General features: G+C 86.9%; 1 protein-coding gene across 2 annotated transcripts in view; it reads right to left on the bottom strand.

The window, feature by feature from the left end:
- LOC125425288 (nuclear factor 7, brain-like) overlaps positions 1-23,230 on the bottom strand; it is a 37,604-nt gene that overhangs the window by 1,414 nt on the left and 12,960 nt on the right. The gene's annotated exons all lie outside the window — the stretch shown is intronic.

The following is a 23,230-nucleotide window of genomic DNA, read 5'->3' as shown; positions in this document are numbered from 1 at the left end:
CCCCCCACCCCCCCCCCCCCCCACCCCCCCCCCCCCCCACCCCCCCCCCCCCCCACCCCCCCCCCCCCCCACCCCCCCCCCCCCCCACCCCCCCCCCCCCCCACCCCCCCCCCCCCCCACCCCCCCCCCCCCCCACCCCCCCCCCCCCCCACCCCCCCCCCCCCCCACCCCCCCCCCCCCCCACCCCCCCCCCCCCCCACCCCCCCCCCCCCCCACCCCCCCCCCCCCCCACCCCCCCCCCCCCCCACCCCCCCCCCCCCCCACCCCCCCCCCCCCCCACCCCCCCCCCCCCCCACCCCCCCCCCCCCCCACCCCCCCCCCCCCCCACCCCCCCCCCCCCCCACCCCCCCCCCCCCCCACCCCCCCCCCCCCCCACCCCCCCCCCCCCCCACCCCCCCCCCCCCCCACCCCCCCCCCCCCCCACCCCCCCCCCCCCCCACCCCCCCCCCCCCCCACCCCCCCCCCCCCCCACCCCCCCCCCCCCCCACCCCCCCCCCCCCCCACCCCCCCCCCCCCCCACCCCCCCCCCCCCCCACCCCCCCCCCCCCCCACCCCCCCCCCCCCCCACCCCCCCCCCCCCCCACCCCCCCCCCCCCCCACCCCCCCCCCCCCCCACCCCCCCCCCCCCCCACCCCCCCCCCCCCCCACCCCCCCCCCCCCCCACCCCCCCCCCCCCCCACCCCCCCCCCCCCCCACCCCCCCCCCCCCCCACCCCCCCCCCCCCCCACCCCCCCCCCCCCCCACCCCCCCCCCCCCCCACCCCCCCCCCCCCCCACCCCCCCCCCCCCCCACCCCCCCCCCCCCCCACCCCCCCCCCCCCCCACCCCCCCCCCCCCCCACCCCCCCCCCCCCCCACCCCCCCCCCCCCCCACCCCCCCCCCCCCCCACCCCCCCCCCCCCCCACCCCCCCCCCCCCCCACCCCCCCCCCCCCCCACCCCCCCCCCCCCCCACCCCCCCCCCCCCCCACCCCCCCCCCCCCCCACCCCCCCCCCCCCCCACCCCCCCCCCCCCCCACCCCCCCCCCCCCCCACCCCCCCCCCCCCCCACCCCCCCCCCCCCCCACCCCCCCCCCCCCCCACCCCCCCCCCCCCCCACCCCCCCCCCCCCCCACCCCCCCCCCCCCCCACCCCCCCCCCCCCCCACCCCCCCCCCCCCCCACCCCCCCCCCCCCCCACCCCCCCCCCCCCCCACCCCCCCCCCCCCCCACCCCCCCCCCCCCCCACCCCCCCCCCCCCCCACCCCCCCCCCCCCCCACCCCCCCCCCCCCCCACCCCCCCCCCCCCCCACCCCCCCCCCCCCCCACCCCCCCCCCCCCCCACCCCCCCCCCCCCCCACCCCCCCCCCCCCCCACCCCCCCCCCCCCCCACCCCCCCCCCCCCCCACCCCCCCCCCCCCCCACCCCCCCCCCCCCCCACCCCCCCCCCCCCCCACCCCCCCCCCCCCCCACCCCCCCCCCCCCCCACCCCCCCCCCCCCCCACCCCCCCCCCCCCCCACCCCCCCCCCCCCCCACCCCCCCCCCCCCCCACCCCCCCCCCCCCCCACCCCCCCCCCCCCCCACCCCCCCCCCCCCCCACCCCCCCCCCCCCCCACCCCCCCCCCCCCCCACCCCCCCCCCCCCCCACCCCCCCCCCCCCCCACCCCCCCCCCCCCCCACCCCCCCCCCCCCCCACCCCCCCCCCCCCCCACCCCCCCCCCCCCCCACCCCCCCCCCCCCCCACCCCCCCCCCCCCCCACCCCCCCCCCCCCCCACCCCCCCCCCCCCCCACCCCCCCCCCCCCCCACCCCCCCCCCCCCCCACCCCCCCCCCCCCCCACCCCCCCCCCCCCCCACCCCCCCCCCCCCCCACCCCCCCCCCCCCCCACCCCCCCCCCCCCCCACCCCCCCCCCCCCCCACCCCCCCCCCCCCCCACCCCCCCCCCCCCCCACCCCCCCCCCCCCCCACCCCCCCCCCCCCCCACCCCCCCCCCCCCCCACCCCCCCCCCCCCCCACCCCCCCCCCCCCCCACCCCCCCCCCCCCCCACCCCCCCCCCCCCCCACCCCCCCCCCCCCCCACCCCCCCCCCCCCCCACCCCCCCCCCCCCCCACCCCCCCCCCCCCCCACCCCCCCCCCCCCCCACCCCCCCCCCCCCCCACCCCCCCCCCCCCCCACCCCCCCCCCCCCCCACCCCCCCCCCCCCCCACCCCCCCCCCCCCCCACCCCCCCCCCCCCCCACCCCCCCCCCCCCCCACCCCCCCCCCCCCCCACCCCCCCCCCCCCCCACCCCCCCCCCCCCCCACCCCCCCCCCCCCCCACCCCCCCCCCCCCCCACCCCCCCCCCCCCCCACCCCCCCCCCCCCCCACCCCCCCCCCCCCCCACCCCCCCCCCCCCCCACCCCCCCCCCCCCCCACCCCCCCCCCCCCCCACCCCCCCCCCCCCCCACCCCCCCCCCCCCCCACCCCCCCCCCCCCCCACCCCCCCCCCCCCCCACCCCCCCCCCCCCCCACCCCCCCCCCCCCCCACCCCCCCCCCCCCCCACCCCCCCCCCCCCCCACCCCCCCCCCCCCCCACCCCCCCCCCCCCCCACCCCCCCCCCCCCCCACCCCCCCCCCCCCCCACCCCCCCCCCCCCCCACCCCCCCCCCCCCCCACCCCCCCCCCCCCCCACCCCCCCCCCCCCCCACCCCCCCCCCCCCCCACCCCCCCCCCCCCCCACCCCCCCCCCCCCCCACCCCCCCCCCCCCCCACCCCCCCCCCCCCCCACCCCCCCCCCCCCCCACCCCCCCCCCCCCCCACCCCCCCCCCCCCCCACCCCCCCCCCCCCCCACCCCCCCCCCCCCCCACCCCCCCCCCCCCCCACCCCCCCCCCCCCCCACCCCCCCCCCCCCCCACCCCCCCCCCCCCCCACCCCCCCCCCCCCCCACCCCCCCCCCCCCCCACCCCCCCCCCCCCCCACCCCCCCCCCCCCCCACCCCCCCCCCCCCCCACCCCCCCCCCCCCCCACCCCCCCCCCCCCCCACCCCCCCCCCCCCCCACCCCCCCCCCCCCCCACCCCCCCCCCCCCCCACCCCCCCCCCCCCCCACCCCCCCCCCCCCCCACCCCCCCCCCCCCCCACCCCCCCCCCCCCCCACCCCCCCCCCCCCCCACCCCCCCCCCCCCCCACCCCCCCCCCCCCCCACCCCCCCCCCCCCCCACCCCCCCCCCCCCCCACCCCCCCCCCCCCCCACCCCCCCCCCCCCCCACCCCCCCCCCCCCCCACCCCCCCCCCCCCCCACCCCCCCCCCCCCCCACCCCCCCCCCCCCCCACCCCCCCCCCCCCCCACCCCCCCCCCCCCCCACCCCCCCCCCCCCCCACCCCCCCCCCCCCCCACCCCCCCCCCCCCCCACCCCCCCCCCCCCCCACCCCCCCCCCCCCCCACCCCCCCCCCCCCCCACCCCCCCCCCCCCCCACCCCCCCCCCCCCCCACCCCCCCCCCCCCCCACCCCCCCCCCCCCCCACCCCCCCCCCCCCCCACCCCCCCCCCCCCCCACCCCCCCCCCCCCCCACCCCCCCCCCCCCCCACCCCCCCCCCCCCCCACCCCCCCCCCCCCCCACCCCCCCCCCCCCCCACCCCCCCCCCCCCCCACCCCCCCCCCCCCCCACCCCCCCCCCCCCCCACCCCCCCCCCCCCCCACCCCCCCCCCCCCCCACCCCCCCCCCCCCCCACCCCCCCCCCCCCCCACCCCCCCCCCCCCCCACCCCCCCCCCCCCCCACCCCCCCCCCCCCCCACCCCCCCCCCCCCCCACCCCCCCCCCCCCCCACCCCCCCCCCCCCCCACCCCCCCCCCCCCCCACCCCCCCCCCCCCCCACCCCCCCCCCCCCCCACCCCCCCCCCCCCCCACCCCCCCCCCCCCCCACCCCCCCCCCCCCCCACCCCCCCCCCCCCCCACCCCCCCCCCCCCCCACCCCCCCCCCCCCCCACCCCCCCCCCCCCCCACCCCCCCCCCCCCCCACCCCCCCCCCCCCCCACCCCCCCCCCCCCCCACCCCCCCCCCCCCCCACCCCCCCCCCCCCCCACCCCCCCCCCCCCCCACCCCCCCCCCCCCCCACCCCCCCCCCCCCCCACCCCCCCCCCCCCCCACCCCCCCCCCCCCCCACCCCCCCCCCCCCCCACCCCCCCCCCCCCCCACCCCCCCCCCCCCCCACCCCCCCCCCCCCCCACCCCCCCCCCCCCCCACCCCCCCCCCCCCCCACCCCCCCCCCCCCCCACCCCCCCCCCCCCCCACCCCCCCCCCCCCCCACCCCCCCCCCCCCCCACCCCCCCCCCCCCCCACCCCCCCCCCCCCCCACCCCCCCCCCCCCCCACCCCCCCCCCCCCCCACCCCCCCCCCCCCCCACCCCCCCCCCCCCCCACCCCCCCCCCCCCCCACCCCCCCCCCCCCCCACCCCCCCCCCCCCCCACCCCCCCCCCCCCCCACCCCCCCCCCCCCCCACCCCCCCCCCCCCCCACCCCCCCCCCCCCCCACCCCCCCCCCCCCCCACCCCCCCCCCCCCCCACCCCCCCCCCCCCCCACCCCCCCCCCCCCCCACCCCCCCCCCCCCCCACCCCCCCCCCCCCCCACCCCCCCCCCCCCCCACCCCCCCCCCCCCCCACCCCCCCCCCCCCCCACCCCCCCCCCCCCCCACCCCCCCCCCCCCCCACCCCCCCCCCCCCCCACCCCCCCCCCCCCCCACCCCCCCCCCCCCCCACCCCCCCCCCCCCCCACCCCCCCCCCCCCCCACCCCCCCCCCCCCCCACCCCCCCCCCCCCCCACCCCCCCCCCCCCCCACCCCCCCCCCCCCCCACCCCCCCCCCCCCCCACCCCCCCCCCCCCCCACCCCCCCCCCCCCCCACCCCCCCCCCCCCCCACCCCCCCCCCCCCCCACCCCCCCCCCCCCCCACCCCCCCCCCCCCCCACCCCCCCCCCCCCCCACCCCCCCCCCCCCCCACCCCCCCCCCCCCCCACCCCCCCCCCCCCCCACCCCCCCCCCCCCCCACCCCCCCCCCCCCCCACCCCCCCCCCCCCCCACCCCCCCCCCCCCCCACCCCCCCCCCCCCCCACCCCCCCCCCCCCCCACCCCCCCCCCCCCCCACCCCCCCCCCCCCCCACCCCCCCCCCCCCCCACCCCCCCCCCCCCCCACCCCCCCCCCCCCCCACCCCCCCCCCCCCCCACCCCCCCCCCCCCCCACCCCCCCCCCCCCCCACCCCCCCCCCCCCCCACCCCCCCCCCCCCCCACCCCCCCCCCCCCCCACCCCCCCCCCCCCCCACCCCCCCCCCCCCCCACCCCCCCCCCCCCCCACCCCCCCCCCCCCCCACCCCCCCCCCCCCCCACCCCCCCCCCCCCCCACCCCCCCCCCCCCCCACCCCCCCCCCCCCCCACCCCCCCCCCCCCCCACCCCCCCCCCCCCCCACCCCCCCCCCCCCCCACCCCCCCCCCCCCCCACCCCCCCCCCCCCCCACCCCCCCCCCCCCCCACCCCCCCCCCCCCCCACCCCCCCCCCCCCCCACCCCCCCCCCCCCCCACCCCCCCCCCCCCCCACCCCCCCCCCCCCCCACCCCCCCCCCCCCCCACCCCCCCCCCCCCCCACCCCCCCCCCCCCCCACCCCCCCCCCCCCCCACCCCCCCCCCCCCCCACCCCCCCCCCCCCCCACCCCCCCCCCCCCCCACCCCCCCCCCCCCCCACCCCCCCCCCCCCCCACCCCCCCCCCCCCCCACCCCCCCCCCCCCCCACCCCCCCCCCCCCCCACCCCCCCCCCCCCCCACCCCCCCCCCCCCCCACCCCCCCCCCCCCCCACCCCCCCCCCCCCCCACCCCCCCCCCCCCCCACCCCCCCCCCCCCCCACCCCCCCCCCCCCCCACCCCCCCCCCCCCCCACCCCCCCCCCCCCCCACCCCCCCCCCCCCCCACCCCCCCCCCCCCCCACCCCCCCCCCCCCCCACCCCCCCCCCCCCCCACCCCCCCCCCCCCCCACCCCCCCCCCCCCCCACCCCCCCCCCCCCCCACCCCCCCCCCCCCCCACCCCCCCCCCCCCCCACCCCCCCCCCCCCCCACCCCCCCCCCCCCCCACCCCCCCCCCCCCCCACCCCCCCCCCCCCCCACCCCCCCCCCCCCCCACCCCCCCCCCCCCCCACCCCCCCCCCCCCCCACCCCCCCCCCCCCCCACCCCCCCCCCCCCCCACCCCCCCCCCCCCCCACCCCCCCCCCCCCCCACCCCCCCCCCCCCCCACCCCCCCCCCCCCCCACCCCCCCCCCCCCCCACCCCCCCCCCCCCCCACCCCCCCCCCCCCCCACCCCCCCCCCCCCCCACCCCCCCCCCCCCCCACCCCCCCCCCCCCCCACCCCCCCCCCCCCCCACCCCCCCCCCCCCCCACCCCCCCCCCCCCCCACCCCCCCCCCCCCCCACCCCCCCCCCCCCCCACCCCCCCCCCCCCCCACCCCCCCCCCCCCCCACCCCCCCCCCCCCCCACCCCCCCCCCCCCCCACCCCCCCCCCCCCCCACCCCCCCCCCCCCCCACCCCCCCCCCCCCCCACCCCCCCCCCCCCCCACCCCCCCCCCCCCCCACCCCCCCCCCCCCCCACCCCCCCCCCCCCCCACCCCCCCCCCCCCCCACCCCCCCCCCCCCCCACCCCCCCCCCCCCCCACCCCCCCCCCCCCCCACCCCCCCCCCCCCCCACCCCCCCCCCCCCCCACCCCCCCCCCCCCCCACCCCCCCCCCCCCCCACCCCCCCCCCCCCCCACCCCCCCCCCCCCCCACCCCCCCCCCCCCCCACCCCCCCCCCCCCCCACCCCCCCCCCCCCCCACCCCCCCCCCCCCCCACCCCCCCCCCCCCCCACCCCCCCCCCCCCCCACCCCCCCCCCCCCCCACCCCCCCCCCCCCCCACCCCCCCCCCCCCCCACCCCCCCCCCCCCCCACCCCCCCCCCCCCCCACCCCCCCCCCCCCCCACCCCCCCCCCCCCCCACCCCCCCCCCCCCCCACCCCCCCCCCCCCCCACCCCCCCCCCCCCCCACCCCCCCCCCCCCCCACCCCCCCCCCCCCCCACCCCCCCCCCCCCCCACCCCCCCCCCCCCCCACCCCCCCCCCCCCCCACCCCCCCCCCCCCCCACCCCCCCCCCCCCCCACCCCCCCCCCCCCCCACCCCCCCCCCCCCCCACCCCCCCCCCCCCCCACCCCCCCCCCCCCCCACCCCCCCCCCCCCCCACCCCCCCCCCCCCCCACCCCCCCCCCCCCCCACCCCCCCCCCCCCCCACCCCCCCCCCCCCCCACCCCCCCCCCCCCCCACCCCCCCCCCCCCCCACCCCCCCCCCCCCCCACCCCCCCCCCCCCCCACCCCCCCCCCCCCCCACCCCCCCCCCCCCCCACCCCCCCCCCCCCCCACCCCCCCCCCCCCCCACCCCCCCCCCCCCCCACCCCCCCCCCCCCCCACCCCCCCCCCCCCCCACCCCCCCCCCCCCCCACCCCCCCCCCCCCCCACCCCCCCCCCCCCCCACCCCCCCCCCCCCCCACCCCCCCCCCCCCCCACCCCCCCCCCCCCCCACCCCCCCCCCCCCCCACCCCCCCCCCCCCCCACCCCCCCCCCCCCCCACCCCCCCCCCCCCCCACCCCCCCCCCCCCCCACCCCCCCCCCCCCCCACCCCCCCCCCCCCCCACCCCCCCCCCCCCCCACCCCCCCCCCCCCCCACCCCCCCCCCCCCCCACCCCCCCCCCCCCCCACCCCCCCCCCCCCCCACCCCCCCCCCCCCCCACCCCCCCCCCCCCCCACCCCCCCCCCCCCCCACCCCCCCCCCCCCCCACCCCCCCCCCCCCCCACCCCCCCCCCCCCCCACCCCCCCCCCCCCCCACCCCCCCCCCCCCCCACCCCCCCCCCCCCCCACCCCCCCCCCCCCCCACCCCCCCCCCCCCCCACCCCCCCCCCCCCCCACCCCCCCCCCCCCCCACCCCCCCCCCCCCCCACCCCCCCCCCCCCCCACCCCCCCCCCCCCCCACCCCCCCCCCCCCCCACCCCCCCCCCCCCCCACCCCCCCCCCCCCCCACCCCCCCCCCCCCCCACCCCCCCCCCCCCCCACCCCCCCCCCCCCCCACCCCCCCCCCCCCCCACCCCCCCCCCCCCCCACCCCCCCCCCCCCCCACCCCCCCCCCCCCCCACCCCCCCCCCCCCCCACCCCCCCCCCCCCCCACCCCCCCCCCCCCCCACCCCCCCCCCCCCCCACCCCCCCCCCCCCCCACCCCCCCCCCCCCCCACCCCCCCCCCCCCCCACCCCCCCCCCCCCCCACCCCCCCCCCCCCCCACCCCCCCCCCCCCCCACCCCCCCCCCCCCCCACCCCCCCCCCCCCCCACCCCCCCCCCCCCCCACCCCCCCCCCCCCCCACCCCCCCCCCCCCCCACCCCCCCCCCCCCCCACCCCCCCCCCCCCCCACCCCCCCCCCCCCCCACCCCCCCCCCCCCCCACCCCCCCCCCCCCCCACCCCCCCCCCCCCCCACCCCCCCCCCCCCCCACCCCCCCCCCCCCCCACCCCCCCCCCCCCCCACCCCCCCCCCCCCCCACCCCCCCCCCCCCCCACCCCCCCCCCCCCCCACCCCCCCCCCCCCCCACCCCCCCCCCCCCCCACCCCCCCCCCCCCCCACCCCCCCCCCCCCCCACCCCCCCCCCCCCCCACCCCCCCCCCCCCCCACCCCCCCCCCCCCCCACCCCCCCCCCCCCCCACCCCCCCCCCCCCCCACCCCCCCCCCCCCCCACCCCCCCCCCCCCCCACCCCCCCCCCCCCCCACCCCCCCCCCCCCCCACCCCCCCCCCCCCCCACCCCCCCCCCCCCCCACCCCCCCCCCCCCCCACCCCCCCCCCCCCCCACCCCCCCCCCCCCCCACCCCCCCCCCCCCCCACCCCCCCCCCCCCCCACCCCCCCCCCCCCCCACCCCCCCCCCCCCCCACCCCCCCCCCCCCCCACCCCCCCCCCCCCCCACCCCCCCCCCCCCCCACCCCCCCCCCCCCCCACCCCCCCCCCCCCCCACCCCCCCCCCCCCCCACCCCCCCCCCCCCCCACCCCCCCCCCCCCCCACCCCCCCCCCCCCCCACCCCCCCCCCCCCCCACCCCCCCCCCCCCCCACCCCCCCCCCCCCCCACCCCCCCCCCCCCCCACCCCCCCCCCCCCCCACCCCCCCCCCCCCCCACCCCCCCCCCCCCCCACCCCCCCCCCCCCCCACCCCCCCCCCCCCCCACCCCCCCCCCCCCCCACCCCCCCCCCCCCCCACCCCCCCCCCCCCCCACCCCCCCCCCCCCCCACCCCCCCCCCCCCCCACCCCCCCCCCCCCCCACCCCCCCCCCCCCCCACCCCCCCCCCCCCCCACCCCCCCCCCCCCCCACCCCCCCCCCCCCCCACCCCCCCCCCCCCCCACCCCCCCCCCCCCCCACCCCCCCCCCCCCCCACCCCCCCCCCCCCCCACCCCCCCCCCCCCCCACCCCCCCCCCCCCCCACCCCCCCCCCCCCCCACCCCCCCCCCCCCCCACCCCCCCCCCCCCCCACCCCCCCCCCCCCCCACCCCCCCCCCCCCCCACCCCCCCCCCCCCCCACCCCCCCCCCCCCCCACCCCCCCCCCCCCCCACCCCCCCCCCCCCCCACCCCCCCCCCCCCCCACCCCCCCCCCCCCCCACCCCCCCCCCCCCCCACCCCCCCCCCCCCCCACCCCCCCCCCCCCCCACCCCCCCCCCCCCCCACCCCCCCCCCCCCCCACCCCCCCCCCCCCCCACCCCCCCCCCCCCCCACCCCCCCCCCCCCCCACCCCCCCCCCCCCCCACCCCCCCCCCCCCCCACCCCCCCCCCCCCCCACCCCCCCCCCCCCCCACCCCCCCCCCCCCCCACCCCCCCCCCCCCCCACCCCCCCCCCCCCCCACCCCCCCCCCCCCCCACCCCCCCCCCCCCCCACCCCCCCCCCCCCCCACCCCCCCCCCCCCCCACCCCCCCCCCCCCCCACCCCCCCCCCCCCCCACCCCCCCCCCCCCCCACCCCCCCCCCCCCCCACCCCCCCCCCCCCCCACCCCCCCCCCCCCCCACCCCCCCCCCCCCCCACCCCCCCCCCCCCCCACCCCCCCCCCCCCCCACCCCCCCCCCCCCCCACCCCCCCCCCCCCCCACCCCCCCCCCCCCCCACCCCCCCCCCCCCCCACCCCCCCCCCCCCCCACCCCCCCCCCCCCCCACCCCCCCCCCCCCCCACCCCCCCCCCCCCCCACCCCCCCCCCCCCCCACCCCCCCCCCCCCCCACCCCCCCCCCCCCCCACCCCCCCCCCCCCCCACCCCCCCCCCCCCCCACCCCCCCCCCCCCCCACCCCCCCCCCCCCCCACCCCCCCCCCCCCCCACCCCCCCCCCCCCCCACCCCCCCCCCCCCCCACCCCCCCCCCCCCCCACCCCCCCCCCCCCCCACCCCCCCCCCCCCCCACCCCCCCCCCCCCCCACCCCCCCCCCCCCCCACCCCCCCCCCCCCCCACCCCCCCCCCCCCCCACCCCCCCCCCCCCCCACCCCCCCCCCCCCCCACCCCCCCCCCCCCCCACCCCCCCCCCCCCCCACCCCCCCCCCCCCCCACCCCCCCCCCCCCCCACCCCCCCCCCCCCCCACCCCCCCCCCCCCCCACCCCCCCCCCCCCCCACCCCCCCCCCCCCCCACCCCCCCCCCCCCCCACCCCCCCCCCCCCCCACCCCCCCCCCCCCCCACCCCCCCCCCCCCCCACCCCCCCCCCCCCCCACCCCCCCCCCCCCCCACCCCCCCCCCCCCCCACCCCCCCCCCCCCCCACCCCCCCCCCCCCCCACCCCCCCCCCCCCCCACCCCCCCCCCCCCCCACCCCCCCCCCCCCCCACCCCCCCCCCCCCCCACCCCCCCCCCCCCCCACCCCCCCCCCCCCCCACCCCCCCCCCCCCCCACCCCCCCCCCCCCCCACCCCCCCCCCCCCCCACCCCCCCCCCCCCCCACCCCCCCCCCCCCCCACCCCCCCCCCCCCCCACCCCCCCCCCCCCCCACCCCCCCCCCCCCCCACCCCCCCCCCCCCCCACCCCCCCCCCCCCCCACCCCCCCCCCCCCCCACCCCCCCCCCCCCCCACCCCCCCCCCCCCCCACCCCCCCCCCCCCCCACCCCCCCCCCCCCCCACCCCCCCCCCCCCCCACCCCCCCCCCCCCCCACCCCCCCCCCCCCCCACCCCCCCCCCCCCCCACCCCCCCCCCCCCCCACCCCCCCCCCCCCCCACCCCCCCCCCCCCCCACCCCCCCCCCCCCCCACCCCCCCCCCCCCCCACCCCCCCCCCCCCCCACCCCCCCCCCCCCCCACCCCCCCCCCCCCCCACCCCCCCCCCCCCCCACCCCCCCCCCCCCCCACCCCCCCCCCCCCCCACCCCCCCCCCCCCCCACCCCCCCCCCCCCCCACCCCCCCCCCCCCCCACCCCCCCCCCCCCCCACCCCCCCCCCCCCCCACCCCCCCCCCCCCCCACCCCCCCCCCCCCCCACCCCCCCCCCCCCCCACCCCCCCCCCCCCCCACCCCCCCCCCCCCCCACCCCCCCCCCCCCCCACCCCCCCCCCCCCCCACCCCCCCCCCCCCCCACCCCCCCCCCCCCCCACCCCCCCCCCCCCCCACCCCCCCCCCCCCCCACCCCCCCCCCCCCCCACCCCCCCCCCCCCCCACCCCCCCCCCCCCCCACCCCCCCCCCCCCCCACCCCCCCCCCCCCCCACCCCCCCCCCCCCCCACCCCCCCCCCCCCCCACCCCCCCCCCCCCCCACCCCCCCCCCCCCCCACCCCCCCCCCCCCCCACCCCCCCCCCCCCCCACCCCCCCCCCCCCCCACCCCCCCCCCCCCCCACCCCCCCCCCCCCCCACCCCCCCCCCCCCCCACCCCCCCCCCCCCCCACCCCCCCCCCCCCCCACCCCCCCCCCCCCCCACCCCCCCCCCCCCCCACCCCCCCCCCCCCCCACCCCCCCCCCCCCCCACCCCCCCCCCCCCCCACCCCCCCCCCCCCCCACCCCCCCCCCCCCCCACCCCCCCCCCCCCCCACCCCCCCCCCCCCCCACCCCCCCCCCCCCCCACCCCCCCCCCCCCCCACCCCCCCCCCCCCCCACCCCCCCCCCCCCCCACCCCCCCCCCCCCCCACCCCCCCCCCCCCCCACCCCCCCCCCCCCCCACCCCCCCCCCCCCCCACCCCCCCCCCCCCCCACCCCCCCCCCCCCCCACCCCCCCCCCCCCCCACCCCCCCCCCCCCCCACCCCCCCCCCCCCCCACCCCCCCCCCCCCCCACCCCCCCCCCCCCCCACCCCCCCCCCCCCCCACCCCCCCCCCCCCCCACCCCCCCCCCCCCCCACCCCCCCCCCCCCCCACCCCCCCCCCCCCCCACCCCCCCCCCCCCCCACCCCCCCCCCCCCCCACCCCCCCCCCCCCCCACCCCCCCCCCCCCCCACCCCCCCCCCCCCCCACCCCCCCCCCCCCCCACCCCCCCCCCCCCCCACCCCCCCCCCCCCCCACCCCCCCCCCCCCCCACCCCCCCCCCCCCCCACCCCCCCCCCCCCCCACCCCCCCCCCCCCCCACCCCCCCCCCCCCCCACCCCCCCCCCCCCCCACCCCCCCCCCCCCCCACCCCCCCCCCCCCCCACCCCCCCCCCCCCCCACCCCCCCCCCCCCCCACCCCCCCCCCCCCCCACCCCCCCCCCCCCCCACCCCCCCCCCCCCCCACCCCCCCCCCCCCCCACCCCCCCCCCCCCCCACCCCCCCCCCCCCCCACCCCCCCCCCCCCCCACCCCCCCCCCCCCCCACCCCCCCCCCCCCCCACCCCCCCCCCCCCCCACCCCCCCCCCCCCCCACCCCCCCCCCCCCCCACCCCCCCCCCCCCCCACCCCCCCCCCCCCCCACCCCCCCCCCCCCCCACCCCCCCCCCCCCCCACCCCCCCCCCCCCCCACCCCCCCCCCCCCCCACCCCCCCCCCCCCCCACCCCCCCCCCCCCCCACCCCCCCCCCCCCCCACCCCCCCCCCCCCCCACCCCCCCCCCCCCCCACCCCCCCCCCCCCCCACCCCCCCCCCCCCCCACCCCCCCCCCCCCCCACCCCCCCCCCCCCCCACCCCCCCCCCCCCCCACCCCCCCCCCCCCCCACCCCCCCCCCCCCCCACCCCCCCCCCCCCCCACCCCCCCCCCCCCCCACCCCCCCCCCCCCCCACCCCCCCCCCCCCCCACCCCCCCCCCCCCCCACCCCCCCCCCCCCCCACCCCCCCCCCCCCCCACCCCCCCCCCCCCCCACCCCCCCCCCCCCCCACCCCCCCCCCCCCCCACCCCCCCCCCCCCCCACCCCCCCCCCCCCCCACCCCCCCCCCCCCCCACCCCCCCCCCCCCCCACCCCCCCCCCCCCCCACCCCCCCCCCCCCCCACCCCCCCCCCCCCCCACCCCCCCCCCCCCCCACCCCCCCCCCCCCCCACCCCCCCCCCCCCCCACCCCCCCCCCCCCCCACCCCCCCCCCCCCCCACCCCCCCCCCCCCCCACCCCCCCCCCCCCCCACCCCCCCCCCCCCCCACCCCCCCCCCCCCCCACCCCCCCCCCCCCCCACCCCCCCCCCCCCCCACCCCCCCCCCCCCCCACCCCCCCCCCCCCCCACCCCCCCCCCCCCCCACCCCCCCCCCCCCCCACCCCCCCCCCCCCCCACCCCCCCCCCCCCCCACCCCCCCCCCCCCCCACCCCCCCCCCCCCCCACCCCCCCCCCCCCCCACCCCCCCCCCCCCCCACCCCCCCCCCCCCCCACCCCCCCCCCCCCCCACCCCCCCCCCCCCCCACCCCCCCCCCCCCCCACCCCCCCCCCCCCCCACCCCCCCCCCCCCCCACCCCCCCCCCCCCCCACCCCCCCCCCCCCCCACCCCCCCCCCCCCCCACCCCCCCCCCCCCCCACCCCCCCCCCCCCCCACCCCCCCCCCCCCCCACCCCCCCCCCCCCCCACCCCCCCCCCCCCCCACCCCCCCCCCCCCCCACCCCCCCCCCCCCCCACCCCCCCCCCCCCCCACCCCCCCCCCCCCCCACCCCCCCCCCCCCCCACCCCCCCCCCCCCCCACCCCCCCCCCCCCCCACCCCCCCCCCCCCCCACCCCCCCCCCCCCCCACCCCCCCCCCCCCCCACCCCCCCCCCCCCCCACCCCCCCCCCCCCCCACCCCCCCCCCCCCCCACCCCCCCCCCCCCCCACCCCCCCCCCCCCCCACCCCCCCCCCCCCCCACCCCCCCCCCCCCCCACCCCCCCCCCCCCCCACCCCCCCCCCCCCCCACCCCCCCCCCCCCCCACCCCCCCCCCCCCCCACCCCCCCCCCCCCCCACCCCCCCCCCCCCCCACCCCCCCCCCCCCCCACCCCCCCCCCCCCCCACCCCCCCCCCCCCCCACCCCCCCCCCCCCCCACCCCCCCCCCCCCCCACCCCCCCCCCCCCCCACCCCCCCCCCCCCCCACCCCCCCCCCCCCCCACCCCCCCCCCCCCCCACCCCCCCCCCCCCCCACCCCCCCCCCCCCCCACCCCCCCCCCCCCCCACCCCCCCCCCCCCCCACCCCCCCCCCCCCCCACCCCCCCCCCCCCCCACCCCCCCCCCCCCCCACCCCCCCCCCCCCCCACCCCCCCCCCCCCCCACCCCCCCCCCCCCCCACCCCCCCCCCCCCCCACCCCCCCCCCCCCCCACCCCCCCCCCCCCCCACCCCCCCCCCCCCCCACCCCCCCCCCCCCCCACCCCCCCCCCCCCCCACCCCCCCCCCCCCCCACCCCCCCCCCCCCCCACCCCCCCCCCCCCCCACCCCCCCCCCCCCCCACCCCCCCCCCCCCCCACCCCCCCCCCCCCCCACCCCCCCCCCCCCCCACCCCCCCCCCCCCCCACCCCCCCCCCCCCCCACCCCCCCCCCCCCCCACCCCCCCCCCCCCCCACCCCCCCCCCCCCCCACCCCCCCCCCCCCCCACCCCCCCCCCCCCCCACCCCCCCCCCCCCCCACCCCCCCCCCCCCCCACCCCCCCCCCCCCCCACCCCCCCCCCCCCCCACCCCCCCCCCCCCCCACCCCCCCCCCCCCCCACCCCCCCCCCCCCCCACCCCCCCCCCCCCCCACCCCCCCCCCCCCCCACCCCCCCCCCCCCCCACCCCCCCCCCCCCCCACCCCCCCCCCCCCCCACCCCCCCCCCCCCCCACCCCCCCCCCCCCCCACCCCCCCCCCCCCCCACCCCCCCCCCCCCCCACCCCCCCCCCCCCCCACCCCCCCCCCCCCCCACCCCCCCCCCCCCCCACCCCCCCCCCCCCCCACCCCCCCCCCCCCCCACCCCCCCCCCCCCCCACCCCCCCCCCCCCCCACCCCCCCCCCCCCCCACCCCCCCCCCCCCCCACCCCCCCCCCCCCCCACCCCCCCCCCCCCCCACCCCCCCCCCCCCCCACCCCCCCCCCCCCCCACCCCCCCCCCCCCCCACCCCCCCCCCCCCCCACCCCCCCCCCCCCCCACCCCCCCCCCCCCCCACCCCCCCCCCCCCCCACCCCCCCCCCCCCCCACCCCCCCCCCCCCCCACCCCCCCCCCCCCCCACCCCCCCCCCCCCCCACCCCCCCCCCCCCCCACCCCCCCCCCCCCCCACCCCCCCCCCCCCCCACCCCCCCCCCCCCCCACCCCCCCCCCCCCCCACCCCCCCCCCCCCCCACCCCCCCCCCCCCCCACCCCCCCCCCCCCCCACCCCCCCCCCCCCCCACCCCCCCCCCCCCCCACCCCCCCCCCCCCCCACCCCCCCCCCCCCCCACCCCCCCCCCCCCCCACCCCCCCCCCCCCCCACCCCCCCCCCCCCCCACCCCCCCCCCCCCCCACCCCCCCCCCCCCCCACCCCCCCCCCCCCCCACCCCCCCCCCCCCCCACCCCCCCCCCCCCCCACCCCCCCCCCCCCCCACCCCCCCCCCCCCCCACCCCCCCCCCCCCCCACCCCCCCCCCCCCCCACCCCCCCCCCCCCCCACCCCCCCCCCCCCCCACCCCCCCCCCCCCCCACCCCCCCCCCCCCCCACCCCCCCCCCCCCCCACCCCCCCCCCCCCCCACCCCCCCCCCCCCCCACCCCCCCCCCCCCCCACCCCCCCCCCCCCCCACCCCCCCCCCCCCCCACCCCCCCCCCCCCCCACCCCCCCCCCCCCCCACCCCCCCCCCCCCCCACCCCCCCCCCCCCCCACCCCCCCCCCCCCCCACCCCCCCCCCCCCCCACCCCCCCCCCCCCCCACCCCCCCCCCCCCCCACCCCCCCCCCCCCCCACCCCCCCCCCCCCCCACCCCCCCCCCCCCCCACCCCCCCCCCCCCCCACCCCCCCCCCCCCCCACCCCCCCCCCCCCCCACCCCCCCCCCCCCCCACCCCCCCCCCCCCCCACCCCCCCCCCCCCCCACCCCCCCCCCCCCCCACCCCCCCCCCCCCCCACCCCCCCCCCCCCCCACCCCCCCCCCCCCCCACCCCCCCCCCCCCCCACCCCCCCCCCCCCCCACCCCCCCCCCCCCCCACCCCCCCCCCCCCCCACCCCCCCCCCCCCCCACCCCCCCCCCCCCCCACCCCCCCCCCCCCCCACCCCCCCCCCCCCCCACCCCCCCCCCCCCCCACCCCCCCCCCCCCCCACCCCCCCCCCCCCCCACCCCCCCCCCCCCCCACCCCCCCCCCCCCCCACCCCCCCCCCCCCCCACCCCCCCCCCCCCCCACCCCCCCCCCCCCCCACCCCCCCCCCCCCCCACCCCCCCCCCCCCCCACCCCCCCCCCCCCCCACCCCCCCCCCCCCCCACCCCCCCCCCCCCCCACCCCCCCCCCCCCCCACCCCCCCCCCCCCCCACCCCCCCCCCCCCCCACCCCCCCCCCCCCCCACCCCCCCCCCCCCCCACCCCCCCCCCCCCCCACCCCCCCCCCCCCCCACCCCCCCCCCCCCCCACCCCCCCCCCCCCCCACCCCCCCCCCCCCCCACCCCCCCCCCCCCCCACCCCCCCCCCCCCCCACCCCCCCCCCCCCCCACCCCCCCCCCCCCCCACCCCCCCCCCCCCCCACCCCCCCCCCCCCCCACCCCCCCCCCCCCCCACCCCCCCCCCCCCCCACCCCCCCCCCCCCCCACCCCCCCCCCCCCCCACCCCCCCCCCCCCCCACCCCCCCCCCCCCCCACCCCCCCCCCCCCCCACCCCCCCCCCCCCCCACCCCCCCCCCCCCCCACCCCCCCCCCCCCCCACCCCCCCCCCCCCCCACCCCCCCCCCCCCCCACCCCCCCCCCCCCCCACCCCCCCCCCCCCCCACCCCCCCCCCCCCCCACCCCCCCCCCCCCCCACCCCCCCCCCCCCCCACCCCCCCCCCCCCCCACCCCCCCCCCCCCCCACCCCCCCCCCCCCCCACCCCCCCCCCCCCCCACCCCCCCCCCCCCCCACCCCCCCCCCCCCCCACCCCCCCCCCCCCCCACCCCCCCCCCCCCCCACCCCCCCCCCCCCCCACCCCCCCCCCCCCCCACCCCCCCCCCCCCCCACCCCCCCCCCCCCCCACCCCCCCCCCCCCCCACCCCCCCCCCCCCCCACCCCCCCCCCCCCCCACCCCCCCCCCCCCCCACCCCCCCCCCCCCCCACCCCCCCCCCCCCCCACCCCCCCCCCCCCCCACCCCCCCCCCCCCCCACCCCCCCCCCCCCCCACCCCCCCCCCCCCCCACCCCCCCCCCCCCCCACCCCCCCCCCCCCCCACCCCCCCCCCCCCCCACCCCCCCCCCCCCCCACCCCCCCCCCCCCCCACCCCCCCCCCCCCCCACCCCCCCCCCCCCCCACCCCCCCCCCCCCCCACCCCCCCCCCCCCCCACCCCCCCCCCCCCCCACCCCCCCCCCCCCCCACCCCCCCCCCCCCCCACCCCCCCCCCCCCCCACCCCCCCCCCCCCCCACCCCCCCCCCCCCCCACCCCCCCCCCCCCCCACCCCCCCCCCCCCCCACCCCCCCCCCCCCCCACCCCCCCCCCCCCCCACCCCCCCCCCCCCCCACCCCCCCCCCCCCCCACCCCCCCCCCCCCCCACCCCCCCCCCCCCCCACCCCCCCCCCCCCCCACCCCCCCCCCCCCCCACCCCCCCCCCCCCCCACCCCCCCCCCCCCCCACCCCCCCCCCCCCCCACCCCCCCCCCCCCCCACCCCCCCCCCCCCCCACCCCCCCCCCCCCCCACCCCCCCCCCCCCCCACCCCCCCCCCCCCCCACCCCCCCCCCCCCCCACCCCCCCCCCCCCCCACCCCCCCCCCCCCCCACCCCCCCCCCCCCCCACCCCCCCCCCCCCCCACCCCCCCCCCCCCCCACCCCCCCCCCCCCCCACCCCCCCCCCCCCCCACCCCCCCCCCCCCCCACCCCCCCCCCCCCCCACCCCCCCCCCCCCCCACCCCCCCCCCCCCCCACCCCCCCCCCCCCCCACCCCCCCCCCCCCCCACCCCCCCCCCCCCCCACCCCCCCCCCCCCCCACCCCCCCCCCCCCCCACCCCCCCCCCCCCCCACCCCCCCCCCCCCCCACCCCCCCCCCCCCCCACCCCCCCCCCCCCCCACCCCCCCCCCCCCCCACCCCCCCCCCCCCCCACCCCCCCCCCCCCCCACCCCCCCCCCCCCCCACCCCCCCCCCCCCCCACCCCCCCCCCCCCCCACCCCCCCCCCCCCCCACCCCCCCCCCCCCCCACCCCCCCCCCCCCCCACCCCCCCCCCCCCCCACCCCCCCCCCCCCCCACCCCCCCCCCCCCCCACCCCCCCCCCCCCCCACCCCCCCCCCCCCCCACCCCCCCCCCCCCCCACCCCCCCCCCCCCCCACCCCCCCCCCCCCCCACCCCCCCCCCCCCCCACCCCCCCCCCCCCCCACCCCCCCCCCCCCCCACCCCCCCCCCCCCCCACCCCCCCCCCCCCCCACCCCCCCCCCCCCCCACCCCCCCCCCCCCCCACCCCCCCCCCCCCCCACCCCCCCCCCCCCCCACCCCCCCCCCCCCCCACCCCCCCCCCCCCCCACCCCCCCCCCCCCCCACCCCCCCCCCCCCCCACCCCCCCCCCCCCCCACCCCCCCCCCCCCCCACCCCCCCCCCCCCCCACCCCCCCCCCCCCCCACCCCCCCCCCCCCCCACCCCCCCCCCCCCCCACCCCCCCCCCCCCCCACCCCCCCCCCCCCCCACCCCCCCCCCCCCCCACCCCCCCCCCCCCCCACCCCCCCCCCCCCCCACCCCCCCCCCCCCCCACCCCCCCCCCCCCCCACCCCCCCCCCCCCCCACCCCCCCCCCCCCCCACCCCCCCCCCCCCCCACCCCCCCCCCCCCCCACCCCCCCCCCCCCCCACCCCCCCCCCCCCCCACCCCCCCCCCCCCCCACCCCCCCCGCCCCCCACCCCCCCCCCCCCCCCCCCCCCAACCCCAACCCCCCCCCCCCACCCCCCACTTTCAACCAAAAAGCCTTTTATTTCTGCTCTATGGAATTCCTTACATTGTGACAGGAATCTTCTTCATCATTCTCCTAAATCTCAGTGGATCTCTGGTGTTTCGGCATGCAGAGATTGAATATTCCTGAAACTGTGGAAGGCGCGGTGGCCCCCATAGAGGGTTCCGAGCCTTCCCTTCCTGATTCGGAGGAGCCAGCGGGAGAACGGGTCTCGCTGGTAACTCTCTCCCGTCCTCGTTTCCACACGAGTCTTCCCTTACTTCGTTGGGATGAGGGACGGGGAAACGATCCTGTGGATTTGCATGAGTCGTTTGGGGCGCTGTCTATGGATCGTGCGCCTGTGGATCGGTTCTCTACCCGTTTTCGTGTGGATTACAAACCCCAGATGCAACCTGTCACTGAAGAAATAGGCCTGACCACTCTTCATGCGGCGACGCAAGAGTCAATCGAACGGTTCCTTGATTCGTATTTCGATGATGCTCCCAAGGACCCACAGTGGCATAGCACCGGGGCCCGTCCCAAGACCGCAGTCGATACTGGGACTTTGTCGAGATCGGGATCGGTGATTGGGAGGGGTTTCCGTTCCGGCTCCCAATCGGGGTTTCCAGCTCCCGGACGGGGGGTAGCTGATGTGCAAGAGGCGCCTCTTGGAGCCGTCGGTGGACTCGAGGAGTTGCCCTGCGGAGAGGAGGAATCCGATGACAGCCTGACTCCCCATCCGGACTTATTTCCCCTCCCGTCCAAAGAGAGTTGGGAAGATGAAGTGGCCAGACTGCGAGATGCCAAAGAAGCATGGGACCGTGAACGCCGGCTCTGGGAGGAAGAACGAGAACAATTGCAAAAGGACCGCGAATGCCTGCAAAGAGACCGTGAACAACAGCGCAAGGAGGTAGAACTCGAACTGGACCGAGCCAAAGACGCGTTGCAACGGCAGTATCTGCAGGACTTATCGATCCATGATAAGGTCCTGGAGCACTCTAAGATGGACCTGGAATGCCAGCGCGAAGGCATTAAGGCCATCCGAACGCAGAGTGAGCTGACTGCAGCCATTCACCGAGACGAACAAGCGAAACTGGAGCGTGAAAAAGCGGCCTTACATGCGCATCAAGATGCCTTGACTCGCAAAGAGAGAGAATTGGCTGCCTTGGAACAGGATCTGAAGAGGCAGCGGGATATGATTCCTCGAACCCGAATTGGTACTTACACCGTTACCCGAGCGCCCACCACCACCTCCCCTCCCATGGGGCGACGCTTCGAGGACCCACTGCTCCCGCACCTGTCACTAACCAAGGACCCGCTTTCGGAGGGGGGACAGCGGCGCAAGGCCCCGTGCCTCCACCTCAACCGATTCCCGCTCTTCCCGCTCCGCCGCCCCAGCCTGTGCAACCACAGCCCCAGCGGGCTCCAAGAGCCGTGGAGAGAGGATACTACAGACCCCCGATCCCTGCCCGTTTCGACGGGACCGCTTCTAAGCTCCCCTATTTCATCCTGCAACTCGATGCACATATGGAGGAGTTTGATGACTTATATCGCTCTGAGCGTGAAAAAATACGGGACATTGGTTCTGTCCTGGATGGAGTAGCTGCTGACTGGTTTGTGACTCTTTTTGAACTGCAAGCCGATGATACTCGCACAGTGGCTGGCTTCCTTCAAGCCTTACGGGCCCGCTTCCAAGATCCAGATGCTGAAAATGAAGCCATTCGTACCATAAAATCCATCCAGCAGGGCAACCGTTCTTTTGCAGAATTTGCTCGTGGGTTTCGTGCGGCGGCTGCTAGACTTCCGCCTGAATGGCCTGAACGCATGAAATGTGAGTACTTCTTTGACGCTATCGATACCAAACTTCGAGAAACAGTGCTTCTCATCCGCATCCCGCGCACCGTCGCTGAATGGATCGAATTGGGATCGCAAGTAGCGGCGTTCACTGCCTGATTACGCCACTCCGGAGGGCGCTACTCGCTCGAAAACCGCCACTACTACAACTTCACCTCTGCTACTCGCAAGTTAAGTTGCCCTTCCAACTGTCTCCACCGAAACCACACTCTCCGGTACTGGGCCGACGCTTTGGGATTGTGCCTCTATTGTGGGGGGCCCGGTCATCTAGCTGCCAACTGCCCGAAGAAACAGAAATCCACCGCTCCGACCCCACGCGCCCCCTCTGCCAAACCTCCACGGAGGTCCGGCCCTCCACCGACGGGTTCGTCTAAAGCTGTTGCCGAAAATGACGCCGAGGAGGGGGAAGTAGCAGTTTGTCTCTCATCAGCATCCATGGATATGGGTCCTACTCCAGATGCGGTGAGTGAAGGCAGCGCCCCCATTACTGTTCAAGCTATTCTGGCCAACCCTGCTAAGCATACACGTATTCTAGCCTCAGCCCTAGTTGATTCCGGCTGCTCCCATTGTTTAATGCGGCCCCAGGTGGCTGAAGAGCTCGGTTTAGACCGAATCCCCCTAGTAAAGCCCATCCCGTTCACACAAATGGACGGCAGTCCGCTCGGAGCCGAGGGCCCGGCTTGATTCAAAACGCAACCTGTACTTCTCCATTGCGCTGACCATTGGGAGAAGATTAGTTTCATACTTGCTCCAGTGGCCAAACACTCCATTGTCCTGGGCATGCCATGGTTATTATTACATGAACCAAATATTATTTGGAAAGAGCGGATTCTAGAATTCACTGATCCCCCCTGTGGAGAGCATATGAAATGGGGGGAAAAACCACCACCCAATGACACTAAGCCTATGGTTTCTTCTGCTGTGCACACCCCAATGACTTTTAATTCCGCAGACATTCCACAAGCCTACCAAGATTTAGCCAGAGTGTTTCAGGAACAGGAATGTGATCAATTACCCCCCCATAGGGATACTGACTGCAAAATCATATTACAGCCCGGAGCTCAACTACCCAAGGGTAGAATCTATCGTATGAGCCCCAGCGAGGAGAAGGAGCTCCGGGCCTTCTTAGATAAAACCTTGTTCAGCTGGATGTATAATGACGGGCCACCAAACATACACACGCCGCCCCTGTCCTGTTTGTAAAGAAAAAGGATGGGTCCTTAAGACTTTGTACTGATTACCGTGGATTAAATGCTGTTTCTATGTCCAACAAATACCCTTTGCCCTTAATCAAGGATCTCTTAGATGCGCTGGGCAAGGGGCGGATTTTTACTAAGCTGGATTTGAGAGAAGCGTACTACAGAGTCAGAATCGCAGAAGGCTACGAACATTTGACAGCATTTAATACTAAATTTGGACAGTATGAATACTTAATAATGCCATTCGGATTAGCTGGGGCACCCGGCGCGTTCATGGCCCTCATCAGTGAGGTTTTGCATGACTTATTATATAAAGGGGTAGTCGTGTACTTGGATGATGTATTAATTTATTCGCAAACCATGGAAGAGCATGAGGCTTTGGTTCGAGAAGTATTACAACGCTTACTGGACAACTCCCTCTTCGCGAAACTGTCCAAATGTTGTTTTCACCAATCCTCCATAGACTATTTGGGCTACAGGATCTCATCCGAGGGTTTAAAAATGGATCCTGCAAAAATTGAGGCAGTTCTCCAATGGCCTGCCCCCACCAGCCGGAAAGAACTTCAATCTTTCCTTGGTTTTGCTAATTTTTATCGTGATTTTATACCCCAATTTGCTGAACTGGCCCTTCCACTTACAGACCTTTTACGTACCAAAGGCAAGGATTCACAGGCTGCCAAACCCGGGGCTCCCCTCCCTTGGTCTCAGAACTGTCAAACAGCATTCCAGCTTTTGAAATCAGCTTTTACTACCGAACCTGTCTTGAAACACCCCGACCCAGACCTTCCTTTCGTAG

Source organism: Sphaerodactylus townsendi, unplaced genomic scaffold (genome assembly GCF_021028975.2).
Source record: "Sphaerodactylus townsendi isolate TG3544 unplaced genomic scaffold, MPM_Stown_v2.3 scaffold_25, whole genome shotgun sequence".
Classification (NCBI taxonomy): domain Eukaryota; kingdom Metazoa; phylum Chordata; class Lepidosauria; order Squamata; family Sphaerodactylidae; genus Sphaerodactylus; species Sphaerodactylus townsendi.
Note: the sequence above shows the minus strand (reverse complement) of the source record. Positions and strands in the feature narration are given on the sequence as shown.